At 46.3% G+C, this 21,123-nt stretch overlaps 1 protein-coding gene and 1 long non-coding RNA gene across 3 annotated transcripts in view; both read right to left on the bottom strand.

Annotated features, from left to right (window-relative positions):
* The window catches only part of LOC310835936 (cullin-4B), a 226,760-nt gene that overhangs the window by 134,627 nt on the left and 71,010 nt on the right, over window positions 1-21,123 (bottom strand). The window lies entirely within an intron of this gene.
* On the bottom strand, window positions 17,147-18,872 carry LOC310835994. The gene is made up of 2 exons (XR_014559814.1): window positions 17,811-18,872; window positions 17,147-17,738 (listed from the first exon to the last, which is right to left on the bottom strand). It is a non-coding gene; the product is annotated as an uncharacterized lncRNA (long non-coding RNA).

Genomic DNA, 21,123 nt, shown 5'->3' with positions numbered 1-21,123 from the left:
AAGGAATGGCAAGGGATGGCGGGAGCTGTTGGGGGGGAGGAGGAGGGAGTTAAGGAGCAAGTAAAAGCCAACGCCTGGCTGCCACCATCGGGGCACAGCAGCCAGGCCAAAGAGCAGTGAATGTGCCCACGCCGGAACCCCCAAGACCAGCGCTTGTAATAGAGGTGTTGCTAGAGCTGCCAAACGGACACCCACTAAAGATAAAGGCGCTATTGGACTAAGGCAGCTCCTGTAATTTTATGAGTAAGGAGTTTGCAGCCGAACACCAGATACAGACTATCCCTTTAAGTAACCCTTTGCAGGTGACCACGATTGATGGGAGGGAGCTGTTGGGGGGAGAAGTTAACCAACAGACTGTCCCAATGATAATGAGGGTGGCAAGACACACAGAACTGATAGCGTTTAATGTGGCCACCTTGGGAGGAGCGCCCATTATTTTGGGGATGAGCTGGCTAGCGCTGCATGATCCGCTAGTGGGGTGGCACCAGAGGGTAGTTTCCTTTGGGTCAGCACATTGCCTAGAATACTGCAAGGAGGGGAAGGCTCAGGAAGGAGCCAAGGCCACTCTAGCAGGGACTAAAGTAACGGATAAAGGGAAGGTGCCCCGACAATACGCCGACCTGGGTAACGTCTTCAGCGAAAGAGAAGCAGACAAACTGCCCCCGCATAGACCCTTTGACTGTCAAATCAACCTACTCCCTGGGGCCCAGCTACCAGTGGGCAAGCTGTACGCCATGTCCGATAGGGAAATGCAGGAGTTAAGGGAGTTCATTGACAAAAACCTGAAACGAGGTTTCATCAGAAAGTCAAGAGCGGTGGGGGGCAGCCCAGTGTTTTTTGTGGACAAAAAAAACACGGATAAACCCAGGCTTGTAGTTGATTACAGGGCCCTAAATGCCGTGTCGGAACCAGTGGCTTTCCCCATGCCCAGAATTGATGACATTTTGACCCGAGTGAGGAAGGGAAGGATTTTTACCAAACTGGACCTGAGGGGGGCGTATAACCTGATACGGATGAGGAAGGGGGATGAATGGAAAACCACCATGTTCACCCCTTTAGGGGCTTTTGAGTATCTCGTTATGCCCTTCGGTCTACAAGCAGGATCGGCCTGTTTTCAATCATTCATGAACCACGTCCTGAGACCTTTGCTTTACAAGAATTGCGTGGCCTTCTTAGATGACGTGTTGATATACTCAGAGAACGAGGAGCAGCATGTAAGGGACGTCCGGGAAGTGCTGGGCAAGCTGCAAGCAAACCAGCTGTGGGTGAAACTGGAGAAGTGTCAGTTTCATACCAAGGAGGTGGAATTCCTGGGGTACCGCTTGTCAGACAAGGGATTGGCCATGGATCCCGGCAAGGTTCAGGCGGTACTGGAATGGAAGACCCCGAAAACGAAGAAGGACGTGCAAAGGTTCCTAGGGTTTGGAAACTTCTATCGGAAGTTCATCAAGAACTTTGCCCACTTGACGGCCCCCATCACTGACTGTCTCAGCAGCAAGAAGAAATTTGTTTGGACGGCAGAGGCGCAGCAAGCTTTCGAAGAGCTGAAGAAAGCATTCGCGTCTGAAGAACAGCTCCTGCATGTGGATTTACAAAAACCGATGAGAGTGGAAACGGATGCATCGGACCGAGCGGTAGGGGCGGTGCTTCTGCAGCCGGGGAAGAGTGAGTCGGAGTGGAGACCGTGTGCCTTCTTCTCGCGAAAGCTGAATAAATCCGAGAGGAACTACACCGTGTATGACCGAGAACTACTCGCCATTCATGAAGCGTTCCGGAGATGGAGGCACTTACTAATTGGTGCACAACACAAAGTCCAAGTGTGCACTGACCACAAGAATCTAGAGTATTGGAGAACGGCACTCAACCAACGACAAGTGAGATGGGCCCAGGAGTTCTCCAAATTCCACTTTGAAATTTGTTACGTGCCAGGCCCGGAAAACGTCAGGGCGGACGCTCTCTCCCGTAAACCAGAATATTTGGAGGGGGAGGGGGCGCCAGAAGAGAGACATATCATCCCAGAGGACCACTGGGTGTGTGGGGCGGCATTGGTGGGACAAAGAGAACTGGTAGAGGGGACTGAGAATGATGAATACGCCCAGGATAAGCTCAGAGGTCTTCGGAGGGAGGGAGAGAACCCGGGAGGGTTTGAGGAAAGAAACGGGGCATTGTATTACAAGGGGGCACTGTATATACCCGAAGGAGAATTGAGGGGGAGAGTACTCAAACAGTTGCACGACAGCCCCACAGCGGGGCACTTCGGGCAACACAAAACCATGTGGTTGGTTACCAGGGAATTTTGGTGGCCCAAGGTGCGGGAAGATGTACGGGAGTATGTAAGAGGGTGTGACCGATGCCAGCGAGCAAAAGGGGAAAGGCGGGTGCCGGCGGGGTTATTAGAACCACTACCCATACCAGAACGACCATGGGAGGCAGTATCAATAGATTTTATGACGGATCTGCCGAAATCCAAGGGAAAAACAGCCATCATGGTTGTAGTAGACCTGTTAACCAAGATGTGCCACTTTGTAGCATGCTCACATGCGGTCACAGCAGAAGAAACAGCCAAATTGTTTGTAGAACACATTTTTAGATTGCATGGCGCCCCCTTGAGGGTGGTCTCCGACCGAGGGAAACAATTTACGTCCAGGTTCTGGAGGAAGCTCATGAGCTTACTGCACGTAGAGGTTAATTTTTCGACTGCCCGACACCCTGAAACCAACGGGCAGGCGGAAAGAGCAAACGGTATTGTCAGGGAACTGCCAGGGACAGGTGGTGGACAGGCTCCAGGAGAATAGGAGAGAATCTGCAGCAGAGGAAGGAACCAGCAGGGGGAGTGCAGGAGTCACAGCGGAGGGGAGGCTCTGGGATACTTCTAGTGAGAATAGCGAAGAGGTAACAAGACCCCCGTTAGGAACTCCCACCCTTCGCCGGAAACTGTCACGCAGAGAGTCACGAAGGCGCATGTCCGTCAAACAGCTTTTATGTTGGCGTAAATTCCGTAGACGCCCACTGTCAGATACTACCAGCGACTGACGGAGTCATGCTTTGGGGGCTCCGTTAGTGCCTCGGTTTGGATGACCAGCCAAACCCCAGAGGGATCAAGCTTTTACGCACAAGCAGCTCACTATCCCATCACAGCAATCTGACAGTCTTTGAAAGCAGCTTGTGCAAGCAGAGGGCATCATGAGCGAACCAGCCGGAACCGGAGGAGCAGGAGCTGGAGCTGGAGCAGGTCCAAGCCTGGAAGAAAGGTACAGGGCGTTGGAGGTCCAGCTGGCGCTGCAAACGGCGAGGCTCGAGGAGAGGAGGGCTCAAGATGCGGATAAAGGGAAAACCACCCCACTTGCCAGACGGGTGCCTGGATTGGTGCAGAAATTTGGGGGGGATCCCAGGAACTATCAAGCCTTTAGGACAGAGATGCAATATGCTCTCAATCTACTGTTTGATGACTTCCCCGATGAGAACTCTAGAGTGGCGTACGTGATTGGCCATCTAGAGGGAGGGGCGAAGGACTGGGTTTGGCCCCTGATGGCAGCCAATAATGAAATCTTAAAGGACACAATGAAGTTTTTTCGCGCTATGGACTTGATGTTTTCCAGCGAGATCGAGCAGGGGGTGGTGCGCAGACAGTTAATGGCGTGTAAACAGGGGAGCCGATCTGTACGTGAGTACTGGACTGAGTTCACCATGCTGATTCATAGACTAGGGTGGGACCTTGCTAGTGAACCTATTCAAATGCTGTTTGAAGAAGGTCTCTCTCCGGCAGTGAAAGATGAACTTTCCCGGGCGGCTAGGGCAGAGTCTATGGATCAGCTGACTAAATCAGCGCTGTCCATAGGAGCACGGCAGGAGGCTAGAGCTATGGAAAAGCGGGAAGGAAAGGGGGAACGTTGGAAGGACTTCCGCATTCCAGAGATTCCGGAGCAGCCTTTCCCGCCAGCAGAGCCGATGGAACTTGGAACAGCGCGCACGCGCGCAGTTTCAAACACCAGTGAAGGGCGGAAGAAGGAGGGAAAGAGCGGCAAGAGATGCTATCTCTGCCAACAGCCAGGTCACTTTGCCAGAGTCTGTCCGCAAAGGAAGGAATGGCAAGGGATGGCGGGAACTGTTGGGGGGAAGGAGGAAGAAGAAATCACGGAGCAAGTAAAAGCCAACACCTGGTTGCCAACATCAGGGCACAGCAGCCAGGCCAGGGAGTAGTGAATGTGCCCACGCCGGAACCTCCAAGACCAGCGCTTGTGATAGAGGTGTTGCTGGAACTGGCAAACGGACACCCACTGAAGATAAAAGCGCTATTGGATTCAGGTAGCTCATGTAATTTCATGAGTAAGGAGTTTGCAGCTGAACACCAGATACAGACTATCCCATTAAGTAAGCCTTTGCAGGTTACCACGATTGATGGGAGGGAGCTGTTGGGAGGAGAAGTGAGCCAACAGACTGTACCAATGATAATGAGGGTGGCAAGACACACAGAACTGATAGCGTTTAACGTAGCCACCTTGGGGGGAGCTCCTATTATCTTGGGTATGAGCTGGCTGGCGCTACACGATCCGCTAGTAGGCTGGCATCAGAGAGTGGTTTCCTTTGGATCAGCACATTGCCTAGAACACTGCAAGGAGGGAGAGGCTCAGGCAGGGGCCAGGGCCACTCTAGCAGGGATGGAAGTGATGGACAAAGGGAGGGTGCCACCACAATACGCTGACTTGATTGACGTATTCAGCGAAAAAGAAGCAGATAAACTGCCCCCGCACAGACCCTTTGACTGTCAAATTAACTTACTCCCAGGAGCACAATTGCCAGTGGGCAAGCTGTATGCAATGTCAGACAGTGAGATGCAGGAGTTAAGGGAGTTCATTGACAAGAATCTCAAGCGAGGTTTCATCAGAGAGTCACGAGCGGTGGGGGGCAGCCCAGTGTTCTTTGTGGACAAAAAAAACACGGGCAAGCCCAGGCTTGTATGTGATTTCAGGGCCCTAAATGCAGTGTCAGAACCAGTGACTTTCCCTATGCCTAGAATTGATGACATTCGAACACGGGTGAGAAAAGGGAAAATTTTTACCAAGCTGGATCTTAGGGGGGCATATAACTTGATACGTGTGAGAAAGGGGGATGAGTGGAAGACCACTATGTTCACCCCCTTGGGGGCTTTTGAGTACCGGGTTATGCCTTTCGGATTACAAGCGGGCTCCGCCTGCTTTCAATCATTCATGAATCACGTCCTGGGGCCACTGCTCTACAAGAACTGCGTAGCGTTCTTAGATGACGTCCTGGTGTACTCAGAGAATGAGGAGCAGCATGTGCGAGATGTAAGAGAGGTACTGAGCAAGCTGCGAGAAAACCGGCTGTGGGTGAAACTGGAGAAGTGTCAGTTTCATACCAGGGAGGTGGAATTCCTGGGGTACCGGTTGTCTGACAAGGGATTGGCCATGGATCCCAGCAAGGTTCAAGCGGTACTGGAATGGAAAACACCAAAGACCAAGAAGGACGTGCAAAGGTTCCTGGGCTTCGGAAACTTCTATAGGAAGTTCATCAAAAACTTTGCCCATTTAACAGCGCCCATCACGGATTGTCTTAGTAGCAAAAAGAAATTTGTTTGGACGGAAGAAGCGCAGCGGGCGTTCGAACGTTTAAAGCAGGCGTTTGCGTCGGAAGAGCAACTTTTGCACGTGGATCTACAACAACCAATGAGAGTGGAGACTGACGCGTCAGACCGAGCGGTGGGGGCCGTTCTTCTCCAGCCGGGAAAAGATACGTCTGAATGGAGACCGTGTGCATTCTTCTCGCGGAAGTTGAACAAATCCGAGAGGAACTACACAGTATACGACCGAGAACTGCTCACCATTCATGAAGCATTCCGGAAATGGCGGCACTTGCTGATTGGGGCGCAGCACAAGGTTCAAGTCCAAACTGACCACAAAAATCTGGAATACTGGAAAACAGCCCGAGTGCTGAACCAGAGACAAGTGCGATGGGCCCAGGAGTTCTCCAAATTCCACTTTGAGATTCGTTACGTGCCCGGCTCCGAGAACGTGAGGGCGGACGCTCTTTCCAGGAAACCTGAGTACTTAGAGGGGGAGGGAGCGCCTGAGGCAAGGCATGTAATCCCTGAAGACCACTGGGTGTGTGGGGCGGCATTGGTGGGGCAGAGGGAACTGATAGAGGGTACTGAGAACGATGAATACGCCCAAGAGAAACTCAGAGAGCTCAGGAGGACAGAGGAGAACACAGGGGGGTTTGAAGAAAAGAACGGGGCGTTGTATTACAAAGGGGCACTGTACATACCCGATGGGGAACTGAGGGGCAGAGTACTCAAGCAGTTGCATGACAGCCCCACAGCAGGACATTTTGGACAGCACAAAACCATGTGGTTGGTTACCAGGGAGTTTTGGTGGCCCAAGGTGAGGGAGGACGTACGGGAATATGTATGGGGTTGCGACAGGTGCCAGCGAGCAAAAGGAGAGAGGGTGGCGCCAGCGGGGCTATTACAACCCTTACCCACGCCAGAAAGGCCATGGGAGGCAGTATCCATAGATTTTATGACGGACCTGCCAAAATCCAAAGGCAAAACAGCTGTCATGGTGGTGGTAGATCTATTAACCAAGATGTGTCATTTTATAGCTTGTTCACATGCGGTCACAGCGGAGGAAACCGCCAAGTTGTTTGTAGAACATATTTTTAGGTTGCATGGCGCCCCCTTGAGGGTTTTGAGCGACAGAGGGAAACAATTTACTTCCAGGTTCTGGAGGAAACTTATGAGCTTACTGCACGTAGAACTCAATTTCTCAACTGCCCGGCACCCAGAAACAAATGGGCAAGCGGAAAGGGCAAACGGGATTTTACAACAATACCTGAGGTGTTATGTAAAAGACAGAGAAAATGATTGGGTGGATAAGTTACCTCTAGCAGAATTTGCCTACAACAACGCGGAGAACGTGTCCACAGGGATGAGTCCCTTTCTGGCAAATTATGGGTGTCACCCCCGGGCATTCCCAGGAGAGGGAGGGGAGAGGTGGAGCGTGCCGGCGGCGGAATATTTTTTTGAAGAGATGGAAGCGATCCACCGTCAGCTTCAACTTAATTTAGAGAAAGCCAAGGAAGAATATAAGAAGCAAGCAGACAGAAATAGGAGGGAAGGTGAAACTATAAGGGTGGGAGACCGGGTGTGGTTATCCACCCAAGGACTACCGTTCAAGGGCGGGAGTAAGAAATTGAGACCCAAAAGATTGGGACCCTTTGAGGTCATACAGCAGGTCAACCCAGTAGCATTCAAACTCAGGCTGCCCAGTCACATGAAATTACACCCAGTATTTCACAGGTCATTACTGTCGCCGTACCGAGAGGGACGTGAGTGGGGGGAGCGTGAGAGAGAGGCCACCCAAACGCCCGTGATAGAAGAGAGAGAGTGCGACATGAACGTGGCAGGAATCATTGATTCCAGGTGGAAGGGGAATCAGGTGGAATATCTGGTAGAATGGGAGGGGGAAGTAGAGTCGGAAAACACTTGGGTACCAGCAGAGGTAGTCAATGACGAGGTCTTAATAGAAACATTTCATCAGCGTTTCCCAAGAAAACCGCAACCCGTGGCACGATTTAGAAGGGAACACTTTGGGACCACCGATGAGGAAGGAGAGTTTGAAGGGTTCCCAGAGTCAGGGGTGGGTGAGGAAGCCGACTCCGACGAAGAAGAGGAAGACGGGGAGAGAGACGGTACGCCGTGGCTAGAAGTGTTTGAATCCTCGGACGACGAGGAGAGTTCCTTCAGGGGCTTTCCGCCCTCACCGCCAGTGGGAGAGGAGGCGGGAGGGGGTGAAGGGGGCCCTGGGGGGGAGGTGGATGTCAGGGAACTGCCATCGGAGGGACAGGTGGTGGACAGGCTCCAGGAGAATAGGAGAGAATCTGCAGCAGAGGAAGGAACCAGCAGGGGGAGTGCAGGAGTCACAGCGGAGGGGAGGCTCTGGGATACTTCTAGTGAGAATAGCGAAGAGGTAACAAGACCCCCGTTAGGAACTCCCACCCTTCGCCGGAAACTGTCACGCAGAGAGTCACGAAGGCGCATGTCCGTCAAACAGCTTTTATGTTGGCGTAAATTCCGTAGACGCCCACTGTCAGATACTACCAGCGACTGACGGAGTCATGCTTTGGGGGCTCCGTTAGTACTTCGGTTTGGATGACCAGCCAAACCCCAGAGGGATCAAGCTTTTACGCACAAGCAGCTCACTATCCCATCACAGGTATCCTCCAACAATACTTGAGGTGTTATGTCAATGGCAGAGAAAATGATTGGGTAGAAAAGTTGGCTCTGGCAGAATTTGCCTACAATAATGCGGAGAATGTGTCCACAGGGATGAGCCCCTTTTTGGCCAACTATGGGTGTCATCCCAGGGCATTTCCAGGGGAAGGAGGGGAGAGTTGGAGTGTCCCGGCAGCAGTACATTTTGTAGAAGAGATGGAAGCGATCCACCGTCAGCTCCAACTCAACCTAGAAAGGGCCAAAGAAGAATACAAGAAGCAGGCAGACAGGAATAGAAGGGAAGGTGAAACCATAAGGGTGGGGGACCAGGTTTGGCTGTCGACCCAAGGGTTGCCGTTCAAAGGGGGTTGTAAGAAATTGAGACCCAAAAGATTGGGACCATTTGAGGTCATTCAACAGGTCAATCCGGTGGCGTTCAAACTCAGGTTACCGAACCACATGAAACTACACCCAGTATTCCACAGGTCATTGTTGTCACCGTACAGAGGGGGACGTGAAGGGGTGTTCACACAGGGGCCAGTCATAGAAGAAAGGGAACGCAACAACCATGTGGCGGAAATCATTGACTCCAGGTGGAAGGGTAATCAGGTGGAGTATTTGGTAGCTTGGGAAGGGGAACCAGAGTCAGAAAATACCTGGGTAACTGCAGAGGAAGTCAATGACGAGGTTTTAATAGAAACGTTTCATCAAAGGTTCCCAAGGAAACCTCAGTCTGTAACGAGGTTCCGGAGGGAACATTTTGGCACCACCGACGAGGAAGAGGAGTTCGAAGGGTTCCCGGAATCGGAGCTGGAAGAAGGAGTAGACTCCGATGAGGAGGAGTACTCGGGGACAAGGGATAGCAACCAGTGGAGGGAAGTGTTCGAGACTTCAGAAGATGAGGGAGGTTCTTTCAGGGGTTTTGCATCCTCACCGCCCATGGAGAAAGGGACGGGAGGGGGTGAAGGGGGCCCTGGAGGGGAGGTGGATGTCAGGGAACTGCCATCGGAAGGGCAGGTGGTGGAAGGGCTCACGGAGGCTAGGAGAGACCTAGCAGCAGAGGAGGGAACCAGCAGGGGGAGAGAAGGAGCTCCGAGGGAAAGTGAGTCGGAGGGATGGCTCAGGGACACTTCTAGCGAAAACAGTGAGGAGGTTTCAGGACCTCCTATAGGGACACCCACCCCTCGCCGGAAACTGTCGCGCTGAGAGTCCAGAAGACGCGTTTCCGTTAAGGATCTTTTATGTTGGAAGAGATTCCGCAAACGCCCACTGTCGGATTCTGCCAGCGACTGAGGGAGCCATGCTTAAGGGGCTCTGCTATAGACAGAGCTTTGCTAATCTGGGCAAACTCTGAGGGACTACGCTTTTACGCACAAGCAGCTCATCATCCCATCACACAAGTGAATATAAATACTAAGGCGGTTTTGATATTTGTGGATGCGGAGAAAGCTTTTGACAACATTTCTTGGACTTTTATGAAAAAGAACTTACAGGGTATGGGGGTAGGCCAAGGTTTTGAAAACGGTATAAGTGCAATATATTCAGAACAAAAGGCTAAATTAATTGTAAACAATGTGGTGACGGAAGAATTTAAAATAGAAAAAGGGGCACGACAAGGTTGCCCAATTTCCCCATTGCTTTTTATATTGGTTCTGGAGGTGTTGCTGAACATGATTAGAAGGGACCAGTTGGTTAAAGGTATACAGGTCGGAGCCAAACAGTACAAACTGAGAGCATTTGCAGATGATTTAGTATTGACGTTACAGGAGCCAGAATCTAGTACTAAAAGGGTTTTAGAACTGATTCAAGAATTTGGTCAGGTCGCAGGGTTTAAACTGAATAAGTCAAAAACCAAGGTTTTAGAGAAAAATTTAACACTAATTGAGAGAGAGAGGTTTCAGAACATGACAGGTTTAACAGTGGTTAAGAAAGTTAAATACTTGGGGATCAATATGACAGCAAAAAATGGGTATTTATTTAAAGATAACTATGAAAAATGCTGGGGTGAAGTGAAAAAAGATTTAGAAATATGGTCAAATTTGAAACTTGAAGGGAAATTCTGTTCCTGCACATAACTGCGGCATTATGGGAAGTCTTGCTTCTTGCTTCTTTTCTCTGGCATTCTGGGAAGTCTCACTCATAAGCTTTTCTCTGCTTCTGCACATACTGTACGAACCTGTTCCAAACACCAAGACATTCCCTCCTTGCTCAGTTCATCTTAAGTTCGTGATGACCTGTTCTCAATGCATAGCTGACCACATCTACGGAACTCGATTATTATATTCTTTCATGTTATGATCAATCATTAGTAATTGTTTTAGTTATGCTATATCAATCTTTAGTTATAATTTAATTAGGAGGTTTCATGCCTGTCTAAGTTCCAGGCCCGTTTCCCAGCCTTTAATCTATTGGTGATTAATATCTATATGTAATTCCCGCCTTGTACTTATGTTAACCAATCAGCAACAAGTTGCTTTGTGTTTGTATCAACCAATCAGCCACAAGCACACCTGTGGCAATGTTTGTAATAATCAATAAAAGAGAGTTCCCGGGGCTTCCCCCAGCAGACGCCTCTCGTGACACCTACTACTCGTCTCCCGTGATTTTCATTCCTACATCTGGTGACCCCCGACGTGCCAGATCCCTTACGCAGCCGAACCCCTGTACTTCACTCGACTGGAAAAGTCTAAGCGCGCTAATTCGTGAGTATGGGAGGGGAATTGACTAAATTGCAGAAAGAACATGCCAGGGAATTGCTTTCTCTAGTTAGACAGCGGGTTGTGGGTGTTCATATTTCCTTAAAATAAATTGAACAATTGCTTTGTGAGATCGCTTACCAATGCCCTTCCTATCCCGAGACTGGTTCTTTGGAGGTGGAGACTTGGCAAAAGATCGGAAAGACCCTCTTCGCAGAACCGAGGGCTCCGATTCATTGTCTGCTCACCTGGCAGAAATGTGCAGAGGCCGTTGCTAAATTTGGACCCCAGGTCCCCCAGGCGTCTCCTTCGGCCCCTGCTCTTCTGGCTGTAGCAGACAATCCCCCCCCCCTTATCCAAAGCTTTTGCCTCCTTCTCCTTCGCAGCCCGGCCGACCCCTCCCTGCCTCTCAACCGTCTCAGCCTGCTTCCACCCCCCATCCCCCCTTCCACCCCTCCTTTGCCTGCTCCTACTGGAGCTGTGCGTGCCACACTTTCTCAGGCAAGGCAGAAAGGGCTCCTGTCCTTAGAGGATGAGTCTGAGTGGGCTGGGGAAATGCCATCTGCTTTCCCTATCTCCTATACAAACCAACAGGTAACTGCTTCAACTGTAAGCGCCCAGGTCATTTTGCTAAACAATGCAGACCCCCTGACGGATAATACCCCCATCTTCATCAAAAAGAAGGGGGAAAAAGAAAAGAAAAGTGGGAAATGATAATTTGCTTCTGTGCCTCATCTCATGCCTTAATATAAATTCCATGATAGTGCTCATTTTCAGTGTTTTGTTTTTGCCCCTCTCTGCTTCCGCTTTTAACAGCGGTGATTCCACACCAATAAATGTGTGGGAATCTTTTGCAAAAACCCTCAATGTTTCTTCTTTTTGCCTAACTCAACAGGTATCAATAGGTGAAATCCTTGGTTCTTGCCTTATCCCTGTTTGTCATGATCCCTTTGATATACAAAATGACACTTGGTGGTTCTCATCCCTACCCCAAAATGATTCTCTCCGCACCCTTGGTTATGCCAGTTACCAACTCTGGGGTAACCAAGTGCGCCGACGCCCATCTTTGGCCATTGATTTATTAACCCCGTACATGGCATCTTATAATATTACTTGTGCCCGTATGGTGAATTGTACAAAAGCCAACTGTGTGCAAATGGGCAAGGCTAATTTCAATTGCTCTGATTATGTAAATATTTCATATATATATAAATACACAGAGCTGTCTGACGGCTGGTTCTGGTCGTGCCCAGGCTATACGTTTAATTATATTCCAGCAAATATCAGCCATGGCACACCTTGCTGTTTAAGCCGTTTGTCCATCATTTTACCCAAGAAGCATCATTTATCCCGCTCTCGATATCGACGCTCTGTAGAATTGAGTAATGATTGTGACGATTCTGTCTCTCTCCCTAGCAGATCTGAATATATTTCTCTAGCTGTCTCTCTCTTAGGAGTCCCTGGATTGGCTGTACGGAATAGCAGGAATATTAATTCTTTAGCTTGCTCTGCAACAAAAGCTCTGAACTTTACCTCACAAGCCCTTCACCTTTTGAACAAAGAGCAGAGTGAACTCCAGCATGGTCTCCTGCAGAACCGCGCTGCTATCGATTATCTATTGATGCTTCATCACTATGGATGCGAACAAGTGGATGTCATGTGCTGTTTTAATATTACTGACAATTCTAAGGCTATTCAAAAACAAATCTCTCATTTACAAAATCTCACACATCAAACAGGATGTTGGATTTCCTGCCTTCTGGGATTCCTTCACCCAGCGGCTTACCGCTTGGCTGCCAAACCTTACTTGGCTTCGTAATCTCTTTCAATATGCTATTGTGATAATTTGTATACTGATTTTACTATGCTGCTTCCTCCAATGCATTCCTGGCCTCATAAGTCTTTTCTCTCGGTTTCTCTTTCCCCCTCAGCCACCCAATAAAATCCTTGCTGCCTACTATGCGAAATGGCAACACCAGCAGTAAACCAAAGGGGAGATATGGGCAGATTTATTTCGAGCATGCGTTGGCACACCACGTATCTCGTAGTATTTTTTGTCCCATCCTCCCTGGCGAACTTATCTTGGGCATGCGCTGGCAAACCACGTATCCCGAAATATTTTCGTCTTATTCACCCAGAATGCCTCGCAAATAAGAAAAAAGGGGGAGATGAAGGGAAATTCTGTTCCTGCACATAACTGCGGCATTATGGGAAGTCTTGCTTCTTTTCTCTGGCATTCTGGGAAGTCTCACTCATAAGCTTTTCTCTGCTTCTGCACATACTGTACGAACCTGTTCCAAACACCAAGACATTCCCTCCTTGCTCAGTTCATCTTAAGTTCATGATGACCTGTTCTCAATGCATAGCTGACCACATCTACGGAACTCGATTATTATATTATTTCATGTTATGATCAATCATTAGTAATTGTTTTAGAATTAATATTCCTGCTATTCCGTACAGCTCCGAGGGAAAGTGAGTCGGAGGGATGGCTCAGGGACACTTCTAGCGAAAACAGTGAGGAGGTTTCAGGACCTCCTATAGGGACACCCACCCCTCGCCGGAAACTGTCGCGCTGAGAGTCCAGAAGACGCGTCAGGGAGAAGAGTCAGTGGAAGAAGACTGGAAGAAATTTAAAGACTATCTACAGAGACATTGTAAAAGATTGTTTTTAACAACTTTTATTTTGTACTTTTTCTTTTTTCTTTTTCTATTTTGTAATGTAAAAATCTTAATAAAAATTTTATAAAAAAACAGCAACAAAAAAATATGAACTAGAACATAAAGATGAAAATAAAGTTTAAAAATATCTGATGGAAAATAAGCTGCCGGAGATTGAGGAGGCTAAATATAGCCTACTAAACTCAAATATAGAAACAGATGAAATTAAAGAAGTAATAAGGAAAATCAAAGTTGGAAAATCGCCAAGTCCGGATGGGATTTCAATAATATAAAAAACTAGAAGAAATAGTTATCCCTAAGCTTTTAAAAAATCATGAATGAGATATTGGAGAAAGGGAAAACGCCAGAATCCTGGCATGAAGCACTAATAACACTCTTACGAAAACAAGGTACGGATCTGAAGCTTATTATGAACTATAGAACAATTTCACTACTAAACATGGATTATAAAATATTTACAGGTATCCTGGCTAACAGGCTGAAAAAATTCTTAAATGGGATAATAGGAAATGACCAAGCCATGACCAAGCCATCTTGTTGCCGGGGAGGCAAATAAAAAATAATACAAGAATAATTATTGACTTACTGGAATATACAAAAATGAAACCAAGCAAAAAGGTCGCAATGCTACTGGTAGATACGGAGAAGGCTTTCAACAGCGTATCGTGGAACTTCTTAATTAAAACTTTTGAGAGCTTGAGAATAGGAAACAGCATCATGAATGGAATTAAGGCAATTTATGACAACCAGAAAGTCAAAATAATTATAAATAATGAAATCACTGAAGAATTTAATATTGAAAGAGGGACTAGACAAGGTTGTCCCTTGTCCCCACTCTTATTTATTACAATGTTGGAGACACTCTTAATAGCAATAAGGAAAGACCAGGAAATACGGGGCGTCAATTTAGGTAGCTGATATTACAAGGTGAAGGCATTCGTTGATGATGTGATTATTACCACCGAAAACCCAATTGAAGGTATACAAAAAGCACTAGCGAAAATTAATGAATTTGGCAAGGTCTCAGGATTTAAACTGAATAAAGATAAATCTAAATTATTAACAAAAAATATGGGAGATAAGGAACAAGAAGACCTAGAAAGAATAACGGGTCTAAAGACCACAAACAAAGTAAATTATCTGGGGGTCTGGATTACAAATAAGAACACCAATTTATTTAAAGATAATTACACCAAAAACTGGAAGGAAATTAAAGGAAATTTAGAAAATTGGAGTAAATTGAAGTTGTCATTATGGGGCAGAATATCAATGATTAAAATGACTTCCCAAAATCCTCTTTCTCTTTCAGACAATTCCAATAATTATTGGGACAAAATGCTTTAAAGAATGGCAGAGGGATCTGGCCAATTTTATTTGGCAGGGTAAAAAAGCAAGAATGAAATTTAAATTGTTGATGGAACCCAGAGAAAGAGGAGGGTTCGCGGTCCCGGACCTCAGAATGTATTTTAAGGCTGCATGCTGGACTTGGCTGAAAGACTGGATGTTGCTTAGGAATACTGAAGTCTTGGACCTAGAGGGCTGGGACAAGGTTTTCGGGTGGCATGGCTACTTATGCCACGATAAAATAAAAGCACATAAGGGCTTCACGAATCACCTAGTGAGGAAGGCCTTATTCGAAGTTTGGGAGAGGAATAAATCCAAAGTTATAACAAAAAACCCTTGGTGGATATCACCTATAGAGTCAACTGCCATCCATAAGAATAACATGAACAATAACTGGCCAACTTACAGAGACTTGGTGGATGAGATAAATCATTGCCGCAAACTGAAAAGGTTTGAAGAACTCAAACAACTTGGGGTAAGTTGGTAGAATACTACCAGCTTAGGGCGACCTTTGAAAAGGATAAGATGTTAAAAGGGTATAATAATAAAGTATCAACTTTAGAGAAGGAGGTTTTACAGAACAACCAAAAGACTCTCTCCAAAATGTACAAGCTGTTACAGAATGCTCAAATAGAAAAAGAGGAAAAGGAAAAGGCCATAATAAGATGGGAGCGGGACTTAGGTTATGTAATTGAATATAAAGAGTCGAAAAAACTGTGGACAAAGAATGTAAATTTTACAGCATGTTATTTAATAAGAGAAAATTTCCTGAAAATGCACCATAGGTGGTATTTAGCACCGGAGAGATTGGCTAAAATGAACAAATCGCTTAGTAATAAGTGTTGGAGATGCACAAAGCAGATTGGAACCTTCTACCATATGTGGTGGACATGTCCAGAGATCAGAAAGTTCTGGGACATGATCCATGAAGAAATAAAAATGTTACTAAGAACTTCACATAGTAAAAGAAAAGAAACATATATTTTGAGAATATTGAACAGTGATATTCCAAACGAAAAAACTAATTTTTTTCTGTACGCGACATCAGCAGTGAGAATTCTGGTGCCTAAGTACTGGATGGGTAACCAGGTACCGACAAAAATGGAATGGTTATGTAAATTATTTGAATATTTGAAACTGGCCAAATTGACAGATATAATAAGACTAAAGCCAATGAATACAGTCAAGAAGGAACGGAATTGCTTGAATGACTGTTTAGGAAGACAAGGTTCTAATGTAAAAATTTGGCTGTGTCTAGAATGACCTCGTGAATGGAAAAGGGGAAATATACATATATAGACATTTATATATTAAGATGAAAATATTAGTGAAATACAGATAAAATATAAAAGGTGAAAGAAAGTGTTGTGAGAGTGATGGAAGTCTATTATTATTATTATTTTGTAAAATAGTGTTTATTGTATTGAAATATACTTTTCTCTATTCTTTTACTGTCTACTTTTCTTTTCATTTTTTCTTTTTCTTCTTTACTTTTTCTTTCTTTCTGTTTTATTGGATATTATTCTTTATGTATGGTTTTGTTTGGATGTATCTACTTTGCAATATAATAAAGAAGTAAAAAAAGGGGGGGCAGAATCGATAATATTTTGAACTGAATTCAAATAAAGGGACGAGCCAAGAGGTAGTATGGGATGCCAGTATGTGGGAGTCATAAAGCCATGGCAGAGGTTTGTAAATACTGCAGGGTGCCCCCTGACATTCCTCTGGGCAATGATTACCTTATATGGTAAAGGGGCAATAAAAGCTTGACTGGATGAGGTAACATGAGATTGGCAAATGGCCATGCGGCTGGACAGAACAAAGGAGAATAAATCGGAGAAGGGCAGACAGAGGGGCTGCTCTCTCTTACTATGGAAATATTGCAGGCTTTCCGTGTCTTTATTTTATACTAAACAAGTTCCACTTGTGATGGCTGGCTCCAACAAGTGGTGCCCTCTCTGAGGCTCAATTAAAAGAAGAGGAAAACTTAAAAGAAAGCAGTGTGAGACAGACTTCAAAGAGAACCGTGAGAAGCAACGTAAAGGAAACAGTCTGAGGCAGACTAAGAGGATTTTAAAAGACACTGTGAGAGGACTTTCGATCCAAGCAGTGGATATCATCGGCTCACCACGTCCGGCAAGGATTTCAAAGCGCTTTTACATCTTTAAAAAAAGATCCCGGTGAGTTTGATCCCTTTTCTATTGATTTTAGAAATATGGGCAGCTCCCTGTCATCTCCGCAACAGAAATTTTTAAGAGACTTAAAATTTCTCCTCTCCTCCAACAAATTGGAAGTTCCAGAGGGTGATTTGATACAGCTCATTCTGGCCATCGATGAACATTGTCCCTGGTTCCCTTTGGATGGAACAATGGAAATAAAACATTGGGATACGATCGGGACTCATTTTCATGGACATCCCAGCATAGGAATTCGAATTTTAAATGCTTGGTGTAAAATTCGATATGCTATGGGTTCTTTATCACCAAAAAATATCTCCATGGCTGTATTGCCAACACAAGCTTCAGCTTCTTTAATTCAGCCTGCTGTCCTGCCATGTGTTCCAGCACTTGCTTTGCCAGCACCCCCAGACCCCAAGCCTCCAGACTACAGTTCCTCACCAGAGGACCCAATCCTGCAAAAATACAGTGGTCTGGCTGGAAATGACCCTGCTCTTTCAGTAACAGAACCAGTTACCCCTTTTCAACGTGCAGTCCTTGCCTGTTCCTTATCTCAGGATACCATGGCATTCCCTGTTATTGTGCCCCCTGCTAGTGCTCCAGCAGGAACTCAAGCCCAGCACCAACCTTTTGACTTTAAAATCTTGAAAGAGCTCCAATTGTCGGTTAGGACAAATGGACTTCAAGCACCATTCACACAGGCTCTTTTAGAAGCCACATTAGCCCAGCTGTTGGTGCCAGATGACATCAAGCTTTTGGCACGTACAGTTTTACCCCCATCAGCAGGTGTACTGTTTGCCCACAAATGGGAAACTGCCTGCCGTGGTTATGCTCCAGCGTTGTTACAACAAATAAGAGGGAATAATCCAAATCTTACCCTTGCAGATATGATGGATGCTATGATGGGGCATGGGCCCTTTGATCAGGCTTCAGTGCAAGCCACACTGCTGCAGGTCTTATTGAGGGATACTGCTCTTGCTGCTCAACAAGCAATGAGAAAAATCCCAGAACCCACCAGTATCCAGTCTAGGTGGGGTTCAATCAGACAAGAACCTAGAGAATCATATTCCTCCTTCATGGATAGGCTGCTTACAGCAGTGAGTCGCCAAATTGAAAATCCTGAAGCCAAACAAATAATTATCAAACAATTGACCTTTGAAAATACAAATGAGGATTGTAAGGTTGCGTTGCGCCCGATAATACACAATCCTGCCACAGACACAGCAGTCATGCTTCGCATTTGTCAGTCTGTAGGTACAGCAGCTCATCTGCTGGTAGCAGCGCAAAATAAAAACCAGCCTGTAGCCATTGATACGACGTTTCCAGCGTGGCAAACCAAGATCACCGATACCTCAGTGTGGGGAGAAAAATGGCCTCCACCAAAAGAAAAATCCGCAGCAATGGCACCATCTCGTTTTTGAACAGCTTATTTCTGAACAATTGACTTTCGGCCACATTGAACCGTCTTCATCCCACTGACCACAGCAGACAGGAACGGTTTGCTTTTACATTGCCAGTATATAACAATTCTCAACCCACCCAGCAATATCAGTGGGTTGTCCTGCCTCACAGCATGCGGAACTCCCCTACACTTTGTCAGCATTTTATGGATGAAGCATCGAAACCTTTCCGCATGCGCCACCTAGAGGTGCTGAACACCAGCTGCATCTGGCAGTGTTTGCTACACCATTGTTGCCAACAGGAATTTTATATGCTCAGACGGACAAGAAGAAGACTATCTGCATTATACCCCTCCAAAGAACATTTATTCAGTAATTGAATCCACATCAGACATTGTTATTAAAGGACGTTCACCTGCTATGGCTTTGAGCGGTTTTGATGTTGCATCAATTTATTTGCCTTTTTCACAGACTGAACAGCAGCATTTATTGATCACAAATGCTGCCGTGCAAATTGCTTTGGCTGATTTTATAGGTGTCATCATTTTTAACCCCCCAAAGGATGACCGTTTGACATTTTTGACACAGGTCACCTATGTTCTGGCTACCCCCTTGTCTCTCACACCTCTCCCCTCTGCACTAACCCTTTTCACGGATGGAACAAGAAGTAGGGGAGTAGTGACGTGGGAGGAGGGAGGAAAATGGAAATGTTTATTTATCCCTCCACAGTCTTCTGCCCAGCAAGCTGAGCTAGCGGCTGTGATTCTTGCCTTTCAATCCTTTCCTACTCAAACTTTCAATCTTATTGTGGATACTCAATATGTATATCGCCTTTTTGCTATTTTACCAATATCTTATATAACTCCTTCCTTGGATTCTGACTTATTTTCCTTGTTTCTTGCCCTGCAGGCTTTACTTCAGCACAGAGCGTTCCCTTATTATGTTGCACATCTTCGCTCCCACACATCGCACCCAGGGTATTTAGCAGAGGGCAATGCAAGAGCAGATGCAGAGTTGAAGAACATTTCTGCCTTTTCTCTATTTTCTGATCCTATACTATGTCATAACACTTTTCATCTTCCTGCGAAAGCATTGGCTAAGCAGTTTTCTATTCCCTTGGCCCAAGCAAGGGATATAGTTTCCCTATGTGCTACTTGTTCTAAATCTCAGCTGGCCGTTCCTTTTGATGCTGTCAATCCTAGGGGGACGTCTGCATTGGCGTGTTGGCAGATGGATGTCACACACACACCTGTGTTGGCTCCACTCTCCAAGGTTCACCTCACGGTGGCCACCCACTCTGGATTCATATGGGCTACGCCCATGAGGGGGGAAACAGCTCGTCATGTGATTCAGCACACCATTCGCTGTTTCTCAGTCATGGGTAAACCTGCGCGCATCAAAACTGATAATGGTCCAGCATATATTTCTAAAACATTTTCGGAATTTTGTATGTTGTGGAATGTGAAATTAACTCATGGTATACCCTTTAACTCCACAGGGCAAGCGATAGTGGAAAGAGCGCACCTGACGTTCAAAACACTATTGCTTAAACAGCTTGGCGGTCGAAGTATACCAACAGCAGACATCCCTTTGGCTGTTCACCAAGTTCTTTTTGTGCTTAACCATTTCTTATATCCACATAACAGGACCCATACCCCACTGAATTGCATTTTAGGAAGTAAGAGGCACTCCCCCGCCCCTTGGTGGTGTACCGACGCTTGCCTGATCCCGCATGGCATGGACCTGCCCCGCTGATTACGTGGGGACGAGGATACGCGGCAGTGGACGTAGAGGACAAGCCTTTGTGGGTTCCAGCTCGATGCGTGCGGCCATGGCGAGCATCTTCAACCGTGGAAGCGCCTTCCTAACCATTTGCCTTGCCATCCTTTGCTGCACCGTTATACAAGGAAGAGAAGCAGACGACCTAGTCCAGTTGAAACCACCATATTTCACCTTATCAGCTGGCAAGCCGCAGTCGTCAGAATCCTACTCAGGCTGGCAGTTTCCACGGCTCAGCCACTCTCGAACTAGAAGAACTGTATTGTTGAATAATACTTTTAGGGGAGAAAATTATCATAAGATATGGAGGAATAATATTTTTGTGCAAGATATGATTAAGTTTTATTGCATGCTTCTAAATGTTGGGTGTGTATGCCTGCCCCCGTTTGTTTTCAAATTAGAGAGGGGAAAGAATCATGGGGCATATATCCAAACTGTCAATATACATTGAAATTCATGTTTAATAGCTCTTGTTCTCTTACAGGAACATACAGTGACCAATCTCAGTGTTATAGGAGTGACATCAGTGCATGGCTAATAAACTAGAAAGGAAGCCTACCATGCAGCTTGGAATCAGAATTCTTATATTCTTGGCTTCCGAATGGAAGTTGGCTTCGACATTTATTGATTTTAGTGATTATTATAGTAGTTACTTGCATTATTTTGTGTTGCTATATACAATGTATTCCTTCTTTAATTTCTGTATGTACTGCATGGTTCTCCGGTTTCACAAGAGTCGCTTATCGCACTCGATATAACCATATTGGAACGGACATTTAGATTAATAAAATAAAGAAAGAGGGCATGTGGGAGTC

This window comes from Podarcis gaigeae (genome assembly GCF_964106915.1).
Source record: "Podarcis gaigeae genome assembly, chromosome: W".
Taxonomy (NCBI): Eukaryota; Metazoa; Chordata; class Lepidosauria; order Squamata; family Lacertidae; genus Podarcis; species Podarcis gaigeae.
The sequence above is the reverse complement of the archived record's forward strand: the minus strand, read 5'-3'. Positions and strand labels throughout refer to the sequence as shown.